The 13,652-nt window shown below is 48.8% G+C and overlaps 1 protein-coding gene across 5 annotated transcripts in view; it reads right to left on the bottom strand.

Annotated features, from left to right (window-relative positions):
• Nucleotides 1-11,791: 11,791 nt before the first annotated feature.
• Nucleotides 11,792-13,652, bottom strand: part of LOC112573842 (scavenger receptor class F member 1-like) — a 29,723-nt gene continuing 27,862 nt past the window's right edge. For 4 of the 5 annotated variants that reach the window (XR_003101288.1, XR_003101287.1, XR_003101286.1 and 1 more), the window contains one exon: nt 11,792-12,558. The gene's annotated coding sequence lies outside the window, so the exon portion shown is untranslated. The remainder of the gene's footprint in view (nt 12,559-13,652) is intronic. The other variant, XR_003101284.1, reaches the window with a different exon arrangement.

A 13,652-nucleotide genomic window follows, 5' to 3' on the forward strand; every position in this document is an offset into this window, starting at 1 on the left:
AAGGAGGAACGTGCCTGCAAGGGTGCACCGCTGGCTGGGCGGGTGCTGAGTGTCGATACAAGTGTCCAGCTGGAACGCATGCGTCAACTGCACTCGAGGACTGCGGACACATGCCTGACAACAGCACGCAGGAGCAAGACGACGTGTGATGCCGTCACCGGGAATGTCCACGAGCAAATGTGTGTCTGGACGCTGGACTGGCAAACACTGCAACAAGCAGTGCGCTTCTGGCACATTTGGAGCCAAGTGCCGAAAGTTTGTGGCAGGCTGCTGCAAACGGTAGTGAAACGTGCAGCGCTGCCGACGGCCTGTGCCCAGGGGGTGTGCTGCGCATTCCCACCCGGGGAGGACTGCCGAACACGGTGCGCAGCGTGCGCGGGCGACTCTTGCCTTCACTGCAAAGGATCGCACGGCCAGTGCTTGCTGCCTCAAGGAGCGTGTCAAGACGGCTGCCAGGCCGGCTGGTTCGGAACGAGAGTGCCGACTTCGGTGCCCGCCAGGAACACACGGAGTGAACTGCTCACGCGACTGCGGTCGCTGCCTGGAGAGGCCTGGTGGCCCAGGTGCAGGGTGTGACGCGGAGACCGGGTCGTGTGCAGACGCTGGCGTGTGCGAAGCTGGCTGGACGGGACTAGGTGCGACAAAGCTTGCTCGCCTGGCACTATTTGGTCGTCGATGTTCAGCAGTTTGCGGCGCCTGTGCAACGCCTCAACGTGCAGCAGCGTCAGCGGAGACTGTCCTGCAGGCTGCCAAAAATCTGCGTCGGGAACAGATTGTCAAACGCCATGTGCAGCATGCGCGTCGCCGTCTTGCATTGGGTGCAAAGGGTCGTTTGGCCAGTGCCTGTCGCCTGAAGGAACGTGCCTGCAAGGGTGCACCGCTGGCTGGGCGGGTGCTGAGTGTCGATACAAGTGTCCAGCTGGAACGCATGGCGTCAACTGCACTCGAGACTGCGGACACTGCCTGGACAACAGCACGCAGGAGCAGACGACGTGTGATGCCGTCACCGGGGAATGTCCACGAGCAAATGTGTGTCTGGACGGCTGGACTGGCAAACACTGCAACAAGCAGTGCGCTTCTGGCACATTTGGAGCCAAGTGCGCGAAAGTTTGTGGCAGCTGTGCAAACGGTAGTGAAACGTGCAGCGCTGCCGACGGCCTGTGCACCAGGGGGTGTGCTGCGCATTCCACCGGGGAGGACTGCCGAACACGGTGCGCAGCGTGCCGCTTGGCGACTCTTGCCTTCACTGCAAAGATCGCACGGCCAGTGCTTGCTGCCTCAAGATAGCGTGTCAAGACGGCTGCCAGGCCGGCTGGTTCGGACGAGAGTGCCCGACTTCGTGCCCGCAGAACACACGGAGTGAACTGCTCACGCGACTGCGTCGCTGCCTGAGAGCCTGGTGGCCCAGGTGCAGGGTGTGACGCGGAGACCGGGTCGTGTGCAGACGCTGGCGTGTGCGAAAGCTGGCTGGACGGGAATAGGTGCGACAAAGCTTGCTCGCCTGGCACCTATGTCGTCGATGTTCAGCAGTTTGCGGCGCCTTGCCAACGCCCAACGTGCAGCAGCGTCAGCGGAGACTGTCCTGCAGGCTGCCAAAATCTGCGTCGGGGAACAGATTGTCAAACGCCATGTGCAGCATGCGCGTCGCCGTCTTGCATTGGGTGCAAAGGGTCGTTTGGCCAGTGCCTGTCGCCTGAAGGAACGTGCCTGCAAGGGTGCACCGCTGGCTGGGCGGGTGCTGAGTGTCGATACAAGTGTCCAGCTGGAACGCATGGCGTCAACTGCACTCGAGACTGCGGACTGCCTGTCTTGTGACCTGGAGACACGCAACACGGTTCTGTGACACGCACGCAACATTGTTGAGCAATACGAGTGCGTTGTGCCGTCATTCCACCGGGAACTCACCGGGGAACTGTTCCACGAGCAAATGCTGTTGTCTGAGCACGGCTGGGGGCGGACTGGCAAACACTGGCATGACAAGGATCAGTGCGCTTTTGCACATTTGGCCAAGTGCGCGACGGCTGCAGCTGTGCAAACGGTAGTGAAACGTGCAGCGCTGCTTGTCGACGGCCTGTGCACCAGGGCATGGCGCCTGTGCTTCACGCGGCAGCAGGCCGTTCCACCGGGAGGACTGCCGAACACGGCCAATGCATTGCAGCGTTTGCGCGGGCGGTACTCTTGCCTTCACTGCAAAGGATCGCACGGCCATGCTTGCTGCCTCAAGGAGCGTGTCAAGACGGCTGCCAGGCCGGCTGGTTCGGACGAGAGTGCCGACTCGGTGCCCGCCAGGAACACCGGTGCGCACGGAGTGAACTGCTCACGCGACTGCGGTCGCTGCCTGGAGAGGCCTGAACTGGTGGCCCAGGTGCAGGGTGTGACCGAGACCGGGTCGTGTGCAGACGCTGGCGTGTGCGAAGCTGGCTGGACGGGAGATAGTGCGACAAAGCTTGCTCGCCTGCAACCTATGCGTCGTCGATGTTCAGCAGTTTGCGGCGCCTGTGCCAACGCCTCAACGTGCAGCAGCGTTCAGCGGAGACTGTCCTGCAGGCTGCAAAATCTGCGTCGGGGAACAGATTGTCAAACGCCATGTGCAGCATGCGCGTCGCCGTCTTGCATTGGGTGCAAAGGGTCGTTTGGCCAGTGCCTGTCGCCTGAAGGAACGTGCCTGCAAGGGTGCACCGCTGGCTGGGCGGGTGCTGAGTGTCGATACAAGTGTCCAGCTGGAACGCATGGCGTCAACTGCACTCGAGACTGCGGACACTGCCTGGACAACAGCACGCAGGAGCAGACGACGTGTGATGCCGTCACCGGGGAATGTCCACGAGCAAATGTGTGTCTGGACGGCTGGACTGGCAAACACTGCAACAAGCAGTGCGCTTCTGGCACATTGGAGCCAAGTGCGCGAGTTTGTGGAGCTGTGCAAACGGTAGTGAAACGTGCAGCGCTGCCGACGCCTGTGCACCAGGGGTGTGCTGCGCATTCCACCGGGGAGGACTGCCGAACACGGTGCGCAGCGTGCGCGGGCGATCTTGCCTTCACTGCAAAGGATCGCACGGCCAGTGCTTGCTGCAAGAGCGTGTCAAGACGGCTGCCAGGCCGGCTGGTTCGGACGAGAGTGCCGACTTCGGTGCCCGCCAGGAACACACGGAGTGAACTGCTCACGCGACTTGCGGTCGCTGCCTGGAGAGGCTGTGGCCCAGTGCAGTGTGACGCGGAGACCGGTGCGTGTGCAGACGCTGGCGTGTGCGAAGCTGCTGGACGGAGATAGGTGCGACAAAGCTTGCTCGCCTGGCACCTATGGTCGTCGATGTTCAGCAGTTGCGCGCCTGTGCCAACGCCTCAACGTGCAGCATGCGTCAGCGGAGACTGTCCTGCAGGCTGCCAAAATCTGCGTCGGGGAACAGATTGTCAAACGCCATGTGCAGCATGCGCGTCGCCGTCTTGCATTGGGTGCAAAGGGTCGTTTGCCAGTGCCTGTCGCCTGAAGAAGTGCCTGCAAGGTGCACCGCTGGCTGGGCGGGTGCTGAGTGTCGATACAAGTGTCCAGCTGGAACGCATGGCGTCAACTGCACTCGAGACTGCGGACACTGCCTGGACAACAGCACGCAGGAGCAGACGACGTGTGATGCCGTCACCGGGGAATGTCCACGAGCAAATGTGTGTCTGGACGGCTGGACTGGCAAACACTGCAACAAGCAGTGCGCTTCTGGCACATTTGGAGCCAAGGTGCGAAAGTTTTGTGGCAGCTGTGCAAACGGTAGTGAAACGTGCAGCGCTGCCGACGGCCTGTGCACCAGGGGGTGTGCTGCGCATTCCACCGGGGAGGACTGCCGAACACGGTGCGCAGCGTGCGCGGGCGACTCTTGCCTTCACTGCAAAGGATCGCACGGCCAGTGCTTGCTGCTCAAGGAGCGTGTCAAGACGGCTGCCAGGCCGGCTGGTTCTGGACGAGAGTGCGACGAGAGTCGCCCAGAACAATGAACTGCTCACGCGACTGCGGTCGCTGCCTGGAGAGCCTGGTGGCCCAGGTGCAGGGTGTGACGCGGAGACCGGGTCGTGTGCAGACGCTGCGTGTGCGAAGCTGGCTGGACGGAGATAGGTGCGACAAAGCTTGCTCGCCTGGCACCTATGGTCGTCGATGTTCAGCAGTTTGCGGCGCCTGTGCCAACGCCTCAACGTGCAGCAGCGTCAGCGGAGACTGTCCTGCAGGCTGCCAAAATCTGCGTCGGGAACAGATTGTCAAACGCCAGTGCAGCATGCGCGTCGCCGTCTTTGCATTGGGTGCAAAGGGTCGTTTTTTCCAGTTGCCTGTCGCCTGAAGCGAACGTGCCTGCAAGGGCACCGCTGGCTGGGCGTGCTGAGTGTCGATACAAGTGTCCAGCTGGAACGCATGGCCCGTCAACTGCACTCGAGACTGCGGACACTGCCTGGACACAGCACGCAGGAGCAGACGCCGACGTGTGATGCCGTCACCGGGGAATGCCTCCACGAGCAAATGTGTGTCTGGACGGCTGGACTGGCAAACACTGCAACAAGCAGTGCGCTTCTGGCACATTTGGAGCCAAGTGCGAGAAACGTTTGTGGCAGCTGTGCAACGGTAGTGAAACGTGCAGCGCTGCCGACGGCCTGTGCACCAGGGGGTGTGCTGCGCATTCCACCGGGAGGACTGCCGAACACTGCGCCAGCGTGCGCGGCGATCTTGCCTTTCACTGCAAGATCGCTGGAGGCCAGTGCTTGCAAAGGGCGTGTCAACGACGGCCTGCCAGACGATGTTCCGACTTCGGTTCCTTGCCTTGAACTGCTCACGCGACTGCGGTCGCTGCCTGGGAGAGGGCCTGTGCCCAGGTGCAGGGTGTGACCGGACCGAGTCGTGCAGACTCTGGCGTGTGCGAAGCTGGCTGGACGGAGATAGTGCGACAAAGCTTGCTCGCCTGGCACTATGGTCGTCGATGTTCAGCAGTTTGCGGCGCCTGTGCCAACCGCCTCAACGTGCAGCAGCGTCAGCGGAGACTGTCCTGCAGGCTGCCAAAATCTGCGTCGGGGAAAACAGATTGTCAAACGCCATGCTGCAGCATGCGCGTCGCCTTGCATTGGGTGCAAAGGTCGTCCTTGGCCAAGTCGCCTGTCGCCTGAAGAACGTGCCTGCAAGGGTTGCACCGCTGGCTGGGCGGGTGCTGAGTGTCGATACAAGTGTCCAGCTGGAACGCATGGCCAACTGCACCTCGAGACTGCGGACACTGCCTGGACAACAGCACGCAGGAGCAGACGACGCGGCCGGTGTGATGCATGGGTGCGTCACCGGGGAATGTCAGCACGAGTGGTAGCACTGTGTGTCTGGACGCCCGCTGGACTGGCAAACACTGCAACAAGCAGTGCGCTTCTGGCACATTTAGCCAAGTGCGCGAAAGTTTGTGGCAGCTGTGCAAACGGTAGTGAAACGTGCAGCGCTGCCGACGGCCTGTGCACAGGGGGTGTGCTGCGCATTCCACAGCGGGAGACTGCCGAACACGGTGCGCAGCGTGCGCGGGCGACTCTTGCCTTCACTGCAAGGATCGCACGGCCAGTGCTTGCTGCCTCAAGGAGCGTGTCAAGACGGCTGCCAGGCCGGCTGGTTCGACGAGAGTGCGACTTCGGTGCCCCGCCAGGAACACACGGAGTGAACTGCTCACGCGACTGCGGTCGCTGCCTGGAGAGTCTGGTGGCCCAGTGCAGGGTGTGACGCGGAGACCGGTCGTGTGCAGACGCTGGCTGTGCGAAGCTGGCTGGACGGGAGAATAGTTGCGACAAGCTTGCTCGCCTGGCACCTATGGTCGTCGACGTTCAGCAGTTTGCGGCGCCTGTGCCAACGCCTCAACGTGCAGCAGCGTCAGCGAGAGACTGTCCTGCAGGCTTGCCAAAATCTGCGTCGGGGAACAGATTGTCAAAAACGCCATGTGCAGCATGCGCGTCGCCGTCTTGGGCATTGAGGTGCAAAGGGTCGTCTTGCCAGTGCCTGTCGCCTGAAGGAACGTGCCTGCAAGGGTGCACCGCTGGCTGGGCGGGTGCTGAGTGTCGATACAAGTGTCCAGCTGGAACTCATGGCGTAAACTGCACTCGAGACTGTGGTAATTGTTTGTTTGATAATAATGGAACTACATGTGATTCAGTTACAGGCGAGTGTCCTGTATCTTTTTCGTGTCTTCCTGGATGGAAGGGGTTTATTTGTAATGATTCATGTTCTGCTGGCACCTTTGGTAGTAAATGTAATTTTTCATGTGGTTATTGTTTAGGAGGAAATTGTAACTGTAATACTGTTGATGGAACATGTACATACGGGTGTAGCGGGATACTCTGGACTCAAATGTTTAAATGACAGCACATTTAAAATTACCGACAGCTGCTTTAAATGTAGTGGTTTAGTTAGAAATTGTCTTCTGCCATCGGGGACATGCTTAGACGGATGTGAAAATTATTGGTATGGTGACGACTGTCGGCAGACCAATGTAACATGCATGTTTTGTAAAGGAGGATTATCTCGCTGTGATCGTCTTAACCTGAAATGCATGGATGGTTGTCTTCCTGGATGACCAAACCACTTGCTCCGTCACGTGTCTGAAGGTACTTTTGCCTAACTGCAATAAACGTGTAGCCCAAACTTTACTATGCATTCAAGTGTCGTAGGACAAACGGATAACTGCAAATATGGATGCGCTGCTGGCTTCAAGGATTACACGTACCGAGTTGATCCAGTTTTTATGGGTCGAGTGCATTAATCGATGGGATTCTGCGGAAACCGCAGTATTTGCCATCATGTCATGGTTTTTGTCCTACTGAGTTGGGTTGTCTGGCCGTTATCTTGGTCTAAATGCAAAACGCTATGTCTGCAGGTACATTCGGTGACAACTGCAGTTAGCCTGCGGTGTTGTGATGGGCAGTGCAACTGGGAAGATGGGGCATGTCAGTTTGGATGCTTACCTGGATGGAAAGGCAAACAGTGCAATAATTCTTGTGATGCGTGGCTCGTTCCTCGCGATGTGTAGTGAGGAAGTGCGGATATTGCAATAAAGCATGTCTTTTGCGATCCTTTGGATGGGTTTTGTCCAATGTATATCCAGGTTTTGGTGCCACCTTATTGCAAACGAGCCATGTAAGCTTCCGCTTCTGTGGAATAAGAGCATTCCCTGCCCCCTGGGCATGTGGGGACTAAACTGCGACAACAATGTGGACGCTGCTCTGGCAAGATACTGCAGTAGGATCAACGGCTCATGCACTTATGGATGTGAGGCTGGAGCTATGGGACCCACTGTAAGGAAAACTGTACACGCGGTTTTTATGGTGAGAACTGTGTAGACGAGTGTGGCAGATGTAACGTAACCAACAGCAGCACCTTTGTCTGCGATCCGGTGTCTGGAAGATGCCCATCGGGCTGCGAAAGTGGATGGGTGGGTGAAAACTGTCGAGATGACATTCTAGTGAAAGAAGGCGCCATCGTGCATGCAGAAGATTTCTATGACTTACACGTGATTTTCTCATCGCAGGCTTTGTGGTCATGTGCATTTTCTTTGTATCTGTTGTTGCCTTTGTCCTGTGGAGATGGTCACAGCCCAAGCCAGACTTCTTTGACAAATACGACTTTTAGCGAAATAGATTCTTTGATATGATGCAAAACAATTCCCGTGATAACTGATATTTTAACATTCGTAGATCTGTGGGACGGAGTGGACTTCTAGGAAGTTTTTTTTATCATATCAGATATACTGGACATCTATTGACTGCATTTTGATGCCAGTAAGGTTAGCGTTTTGACTGATTCATTATTTTCATGTTGCGGAGACATCTGCAAACGAACATTTAGCTTTCGATATTTAAACATCTGGACTGGGAGAGGTGCAAGGTATTTTACAAATATATTGCAGTATTCTAGTTATCTTCTTTTGTTTCATTGATTTTCCTGTGTAATAGTTTTAATATTACATTAGGTGCTTTTCAGCTCTATATTCTTAAGCATTGCCAACAAGAACCTCCCGATGTTTGTCTATTTAAGCCCTAGGGGCAATTGGTGTTTAGGGGCAGCCCTAAGCGTATACGGCAAAGCAGCCATAGAGACAGATGCTAGTGCAGAGAAGATTTTCAGCGTGCCGAACAGAAATGAACTCACAGAGTTTGTTCTCGCCAACCGACCGCCTCTAATGCTACAGACGTCTGCACTGAAGCTACCTAAATGAAGAACTGATCTAAAAGCGAAAAGTAAAAGCAAAGAAACCAGTTTTTCTATCGAAATATACTTAATCATGACAAATTTATCGGGCTATGCAAGTTCTTGTGTACCGTGGAAACATTTCTCACAGATGTACCAATGAAAGTAAAAAAATGAATCAAAATGAAGGAAAATGGCTTGGCATACTGCATAAAGTATCACGAAAGTATTCAGGCGGTATTTATGATCAGGAGTCACGATAAATATTATATTAATGTTTTTCTCTTAATGACACCTGGATTTGTTGAGAAAACAGGAAGTGGCGAAATGGAAGTATATAAAATAGTGTCGTAGGCTGAATTTAAAGAGAACAGATGCAATCCTTAATAAAGGAAAAGAAACTACGACACAATGGGCTGTTGCTTCATGTTCTTCGACACTTAAATGGATTTTATAGTTTGCACTCATTTAGGAAATGCTACAGATAATGGCAACAAACGATTAACTTTGAATTACCTTTGTTCAGATCTGATCGATTTATCTCGAGATTTGTAAATACAGATCTTTGCTTTGTTCAAACGTCCCCACACGGTAATCAAAAATTTGCTCAAAACATTTCAACGGTGAGAATCACATCGTATCCTTATCCAGCACAATGTTAAAAAACAAATGACAGACGTACGTGTGAGTGCACTATATACTTTAAAGTTTGATCTGGAGAAGATTTACTTACCAGTCTCTTGAGTTAAGTTAGGACCTTTTTTTAAAATTTCAGTCGAAGCTTCCAGATGAAGTTCAAATCTGTAGGGCTGTACGTATTCCAAAATCAACCGTTTCAATTTCGGGGCAAAAAAATCGCTTCTTGAACACGACAACCTGAGCGATGTTTCTTTTTTTGGATCGAAGACATACATAGATTTGCTGAACTAAGCCACACTCGCTGCTACAAATACCACGAACTTGTATTACATGTCAGTGTAAATACTATATTTGCATGAAAGATAACTCTCCAGTATGTGAGAGTAATTGTCGTCTGCTTTCCGAGTGGCGGTTGAGAATGCCGATGTTCGAAGTCTTAAATCTTGACAATTAAACATAATTATGTACTCATATTAGGTACCAGCACACAAAATTATTTTTTGTGAATAGAGTATTTTTATGTTCAATGAAAATAGAAGGAAACATACGAAAACAAAACAAAAACTAAATCTCTGTCTTTATTAGGTTTGGAGATATTGCTTTTTGAAGTTCGGGATTTGCGTCAGCTTTATTTTGGACCATGTTTGAATCTCTCGTATGTAACATTGTGAAATCTTAGAAGTCCCCAAGGGCGTTCTATGAGTAGATACTAACACTGACATTCTTCTCAAATGACCGAAAAACTAATTTGCCAAAAGACATTCCGGAAAAAACACCCAATGTGAAAAAACAGTTTTGCGCTTGATCATTTTGCATGAAGACACCAGCGACAGTTGCCCCAAGACTGGCAGAAATTTCGCAAAATAAATCACATTTAACACAAGAATTCGTCAAATAAGTGTTCAAATGAATATTTACTGAAATATGTAATTTGCAATGTGTCCCGCTGCCTTAGCATTATTTGCTGTAACTGCCCGGCTATCGCCGCCATTATGACATTTTGGAAACTCATAACAGGTCGATCTTTGACTTTATGTTGTCACTAGAATACTGCACATTTTTTGTGATATAAATCTTTCAAATTGTCTGATATTTAATTAAATGACAAATCATAGGTCCCTGTATGCCAGTAGAAAAATGGAGTTGGTAGTTGTACAGGTATCTCATCTACTGATCCAAGTAACTAAAGAATTTTAGGGATACATGCAAATCTTAATATATCCAAATATATCATATTAATCAGGATGCTGCTGTTACTAATAAAATAAATCACTAACAGTGTAATGTACTACTTAAACTGTAGTCAACTACCAAAATAAAGAAAAAAATAATGGCAACAAATCTCACATGAGACTAGTGAACTTCAATATTAAAGACTGTCAACTTTCTCCTTTGAATCTGCTTACTGTTGTTGGTCATCAGCTTTGATTTTTCTGTGTGGATTTCTGTACCATACACCGATGATGCTTTTTCAACAGAACATGAGCAACCAGTTCTTGTTCTTTACCTGAAGTACCCATATGTACTTCAGAGTTTTTGATAACTCTGTTTGTGCTGTTAAATAACATCCTGCATAGGAAATATTAAATAGCCATACCTACTTCAACATAAGAGTTTCTCTCCACCCCAACCTTGCCCCTCTCCCTCCCAAAAAAAAGTGTTCACGTTCTAGTATAGTCAATTGATGAATGATGGAACAGTTAGTGACTGCCAAGAGAGCTATTTTGTTTATGAATCTTTTGAAAAGAAGCTGGCAACATTATGATAAACTTCTTAAACAGAGACTCACAAACTCAATAAATAACTGTTGTCCAAGTTTTATTTACATGTTTTGTGGTGACCACTGGTTCTGTCTGCACAGAATAAATGGTACTCCTCTATGTAAGATATAAACATAATTTCTTAGCAATAAAAATGGAAATATTTTAAATCAAATATTTTAAACTATACACTAATCTGAGATCTTAAAAGAAAATTTGCAAAAGACAACAATTCATTTAGATAAATTGTACATAGATGTCTTTTGCATACAAAATCTACTTCTGGACATAACACTGAGATGTACATGCTAAAATGGACAAAAAAAACTAGCATGTATTCTTAAAACATCAACATAGGAACAAGAAAACTCTTCTAAAAAATCTTTGTATACTTTACTAAACATCGAGCATAGTCATGAACAAGTTCAGTTTTGACCATAGTTTTTGAAGTTTATTCCTTGTTACTCGCTTGAGGAGCATAGGTCCGCAACAACACCTTGCCAGCAGTCCTGGTTAGGCAACCCCCTTCAGTTGGGCCCATGTGGTTCTGATGTCCTTTGCCGCACTCTCTACTGTTCTTTTCCAAGTCTGCTTTGGTCTCCCAACTCTCCTCTTCTCATGAGGGTTTCAGTCAGCTTGGCAATGGTTTCAGCTGGTTTGCACATGTGTGTCTTATCCAGCCCCATTTGTGCTTTTTGATGTCTTGGCTAGTGGCATTCTGGTTGGTTCTTTTCCACAGCCTGCTGTTGGAGATCTTTTCAGGCCATCTTATTACCAGAATATGGCGTAGGCATTAGTTGGTAAAGGTCTGGAGCTTGTTGTTGGTGGCATTTGTCAGTTTCCAGGTTGCAGAACCATACAGTAGGAGTACCTTCACATTGGTGTTGAAGATGCGGGTCTTACTGCTGAAGGATAATGCTCGGGAGTTCCAGATGGGGCGTAGGCTGTTGAAACTATGCCTGGCCTTGTTGATGCGGCTTTTGATGTCATCATCTGCTCCACTATCCTTGTTGACAATGCTCCCGAGATACCTGAGCGGTCTGTTTCCACGATGTTCTCTCCTTGAAGTTGGATTGGGAGTCTCTGCTTGTTGTTGATTCTCATCACTCCGGTCTTCTTTTTGTTGACCTTTAAGCCAGTCTTCTCTGCTTCCTCTGCTAGCTTACTTAGTGCATGTTGTTGCCGATGAGATAGGAGACTAATGTTGTCTGCAAAGTCCAGGTCCTCTTGGTTGGTGAAGGTCCACTGGATACCTGTTTTGTTGTCTTGGGTTGTCTTGCGCATAATCCATTCTGTGACCATCAGGAAGATTAATCCTGGAAAATTAATTGTTGTTGATAATGTCCAACCCTGTTTTACACTGGTCTTCACTACAAATGGTTTAGTGAGTCAGTTTTGACCATGCAGACAATCATTCCATATTTGGCGCATATCTTGTGATATAGCTTCTAGCAAATAAGTGTTTTTAATATTCTTTAATCCAGTGTAGTGTTTTCTATTATTTTTTTGAGCATTTTTTTTTTGGCATTGCATCGGATAGTAGCTACTGTTTTTTTTTCTTTAAACAATGTTAACATTATGCTGAAAACCATCTGAATAATAGTAACTTGCATGGAAGAAATGATAAAAAAGATTTATAAGAGTTCCATGCTATGTCCTCGATCTGATATTATTTTCTATTTTCACTGGTTACCAAAACAGGTGAAAGATTCTACATAAAGCATGATGGTTAAACTTCTATAGCTAAAATCTCTACACACAAAGATCTGCATCTTTAACACTAATGTAAAGTCGGTCCTTCTTTATGGATCTGAGACATGGCGTGTGACAAACACCATCACCAACAAGATTCAGATGTCTGTGCCACATCCTCAGCATCAGATGGCCCAAGAAGATCTCCAATATAGACCCATGGGAAAGAACTAACCAAAAACCTGCCAGCGAAGACATCAAGAAGTGGAAGTGGGGCTGGACTGGTCACACCTTGCAAAAGACAGCCAACAATTTAACAAGACAAGCTCTGGGCACAACTCACAAGGTTTTCTATAACTATGCAAAGTGTTAACATATTATAAGGCAGTGGTTCTCAAAGTATTTCGGACCACTTTCTTTAAGTAAAAAATGTAGCGGACCACCAAGGCCTTAAAATTGCTCTGTACTATGAATTTCAAATTTAAATTGCCACATTTGTTTCATTGCAATTCAAAACTAAATGTACTTTTGTGACAGTAGTATAGTAATAAGATGACATAAAACTACTTGTTCTTTGCAATTAAAATGTTAATGTGAGGAATGCATCACTTTGCTGACATATGACTGTCAGCTGCGGACCACCTGACTTATGCCTGCAGACCACACTTTGAGAACCACTGTTATAAGGTACTTAATGATTAGAGAAAAATATAGGGCCATTAAGACTTTGAAAACTCTAGGTTGAAGTGTAACCTTTAGTTATTAAACTGTTTCAATCTTGCATATTTGCCCCATGCTGCTTAATGCCTTTGAAATGTAGGCTTTAAAGCATGAAAAGACTAATCTCTCAGCATGTAAGTCTCCTCAGTAACATCAAAAATATTCTATAGAATAGCATAAAATACTGTAAACTAGAACACAGACCCCTTGACTATCCCATATGAACCAAACCCATATTTGTATAGAAAAATCATCACATAATATAGCCATTTAATGTTATTATCATTGTGTAAAAGGTAACATTTCATATATTTTTCTGTGACAGCTGCAATACTTTAAGCCAATATGCAATGAATCTTACATATGCATTGATATATATTGGATAATGCCTATATTCACCAGCATTGGGAGTTCTTCTTGAAACATTAAGAAATTTCTTCATTGCAAACAGGTATGCATTTTCAGTTATGCTGATGTCTGCATTCAGGAACTAGATCTCTGAGCCATAGAGTAGTATAGGCTGAATCTAAGCATCAAATATGAAAAAAACCTATAATACTAGTTTGAGCTTTAGAAGCAATTAAGGTCATGAAGTGCATGTGTAAAAACATAATGCATGGGCAAAAATATGCCCAGATGTTTGTACATTTTGACAGTTTCAAGTT

Source organism: Pomacea canaliculata, linkage group LG10 (assembly GCF_003073045.1).
Source record: "Pomacea canaliculata isolate SZHN2017 linkage group LG10, ASM307304v1, whole genome shotgun sequence".
NCBI lineage: Eukaryota > Metazoa > Mollusca > Gastropoda > Architaenioglossa > Ampullariidae > Pomacea > Pomacea canaliculata.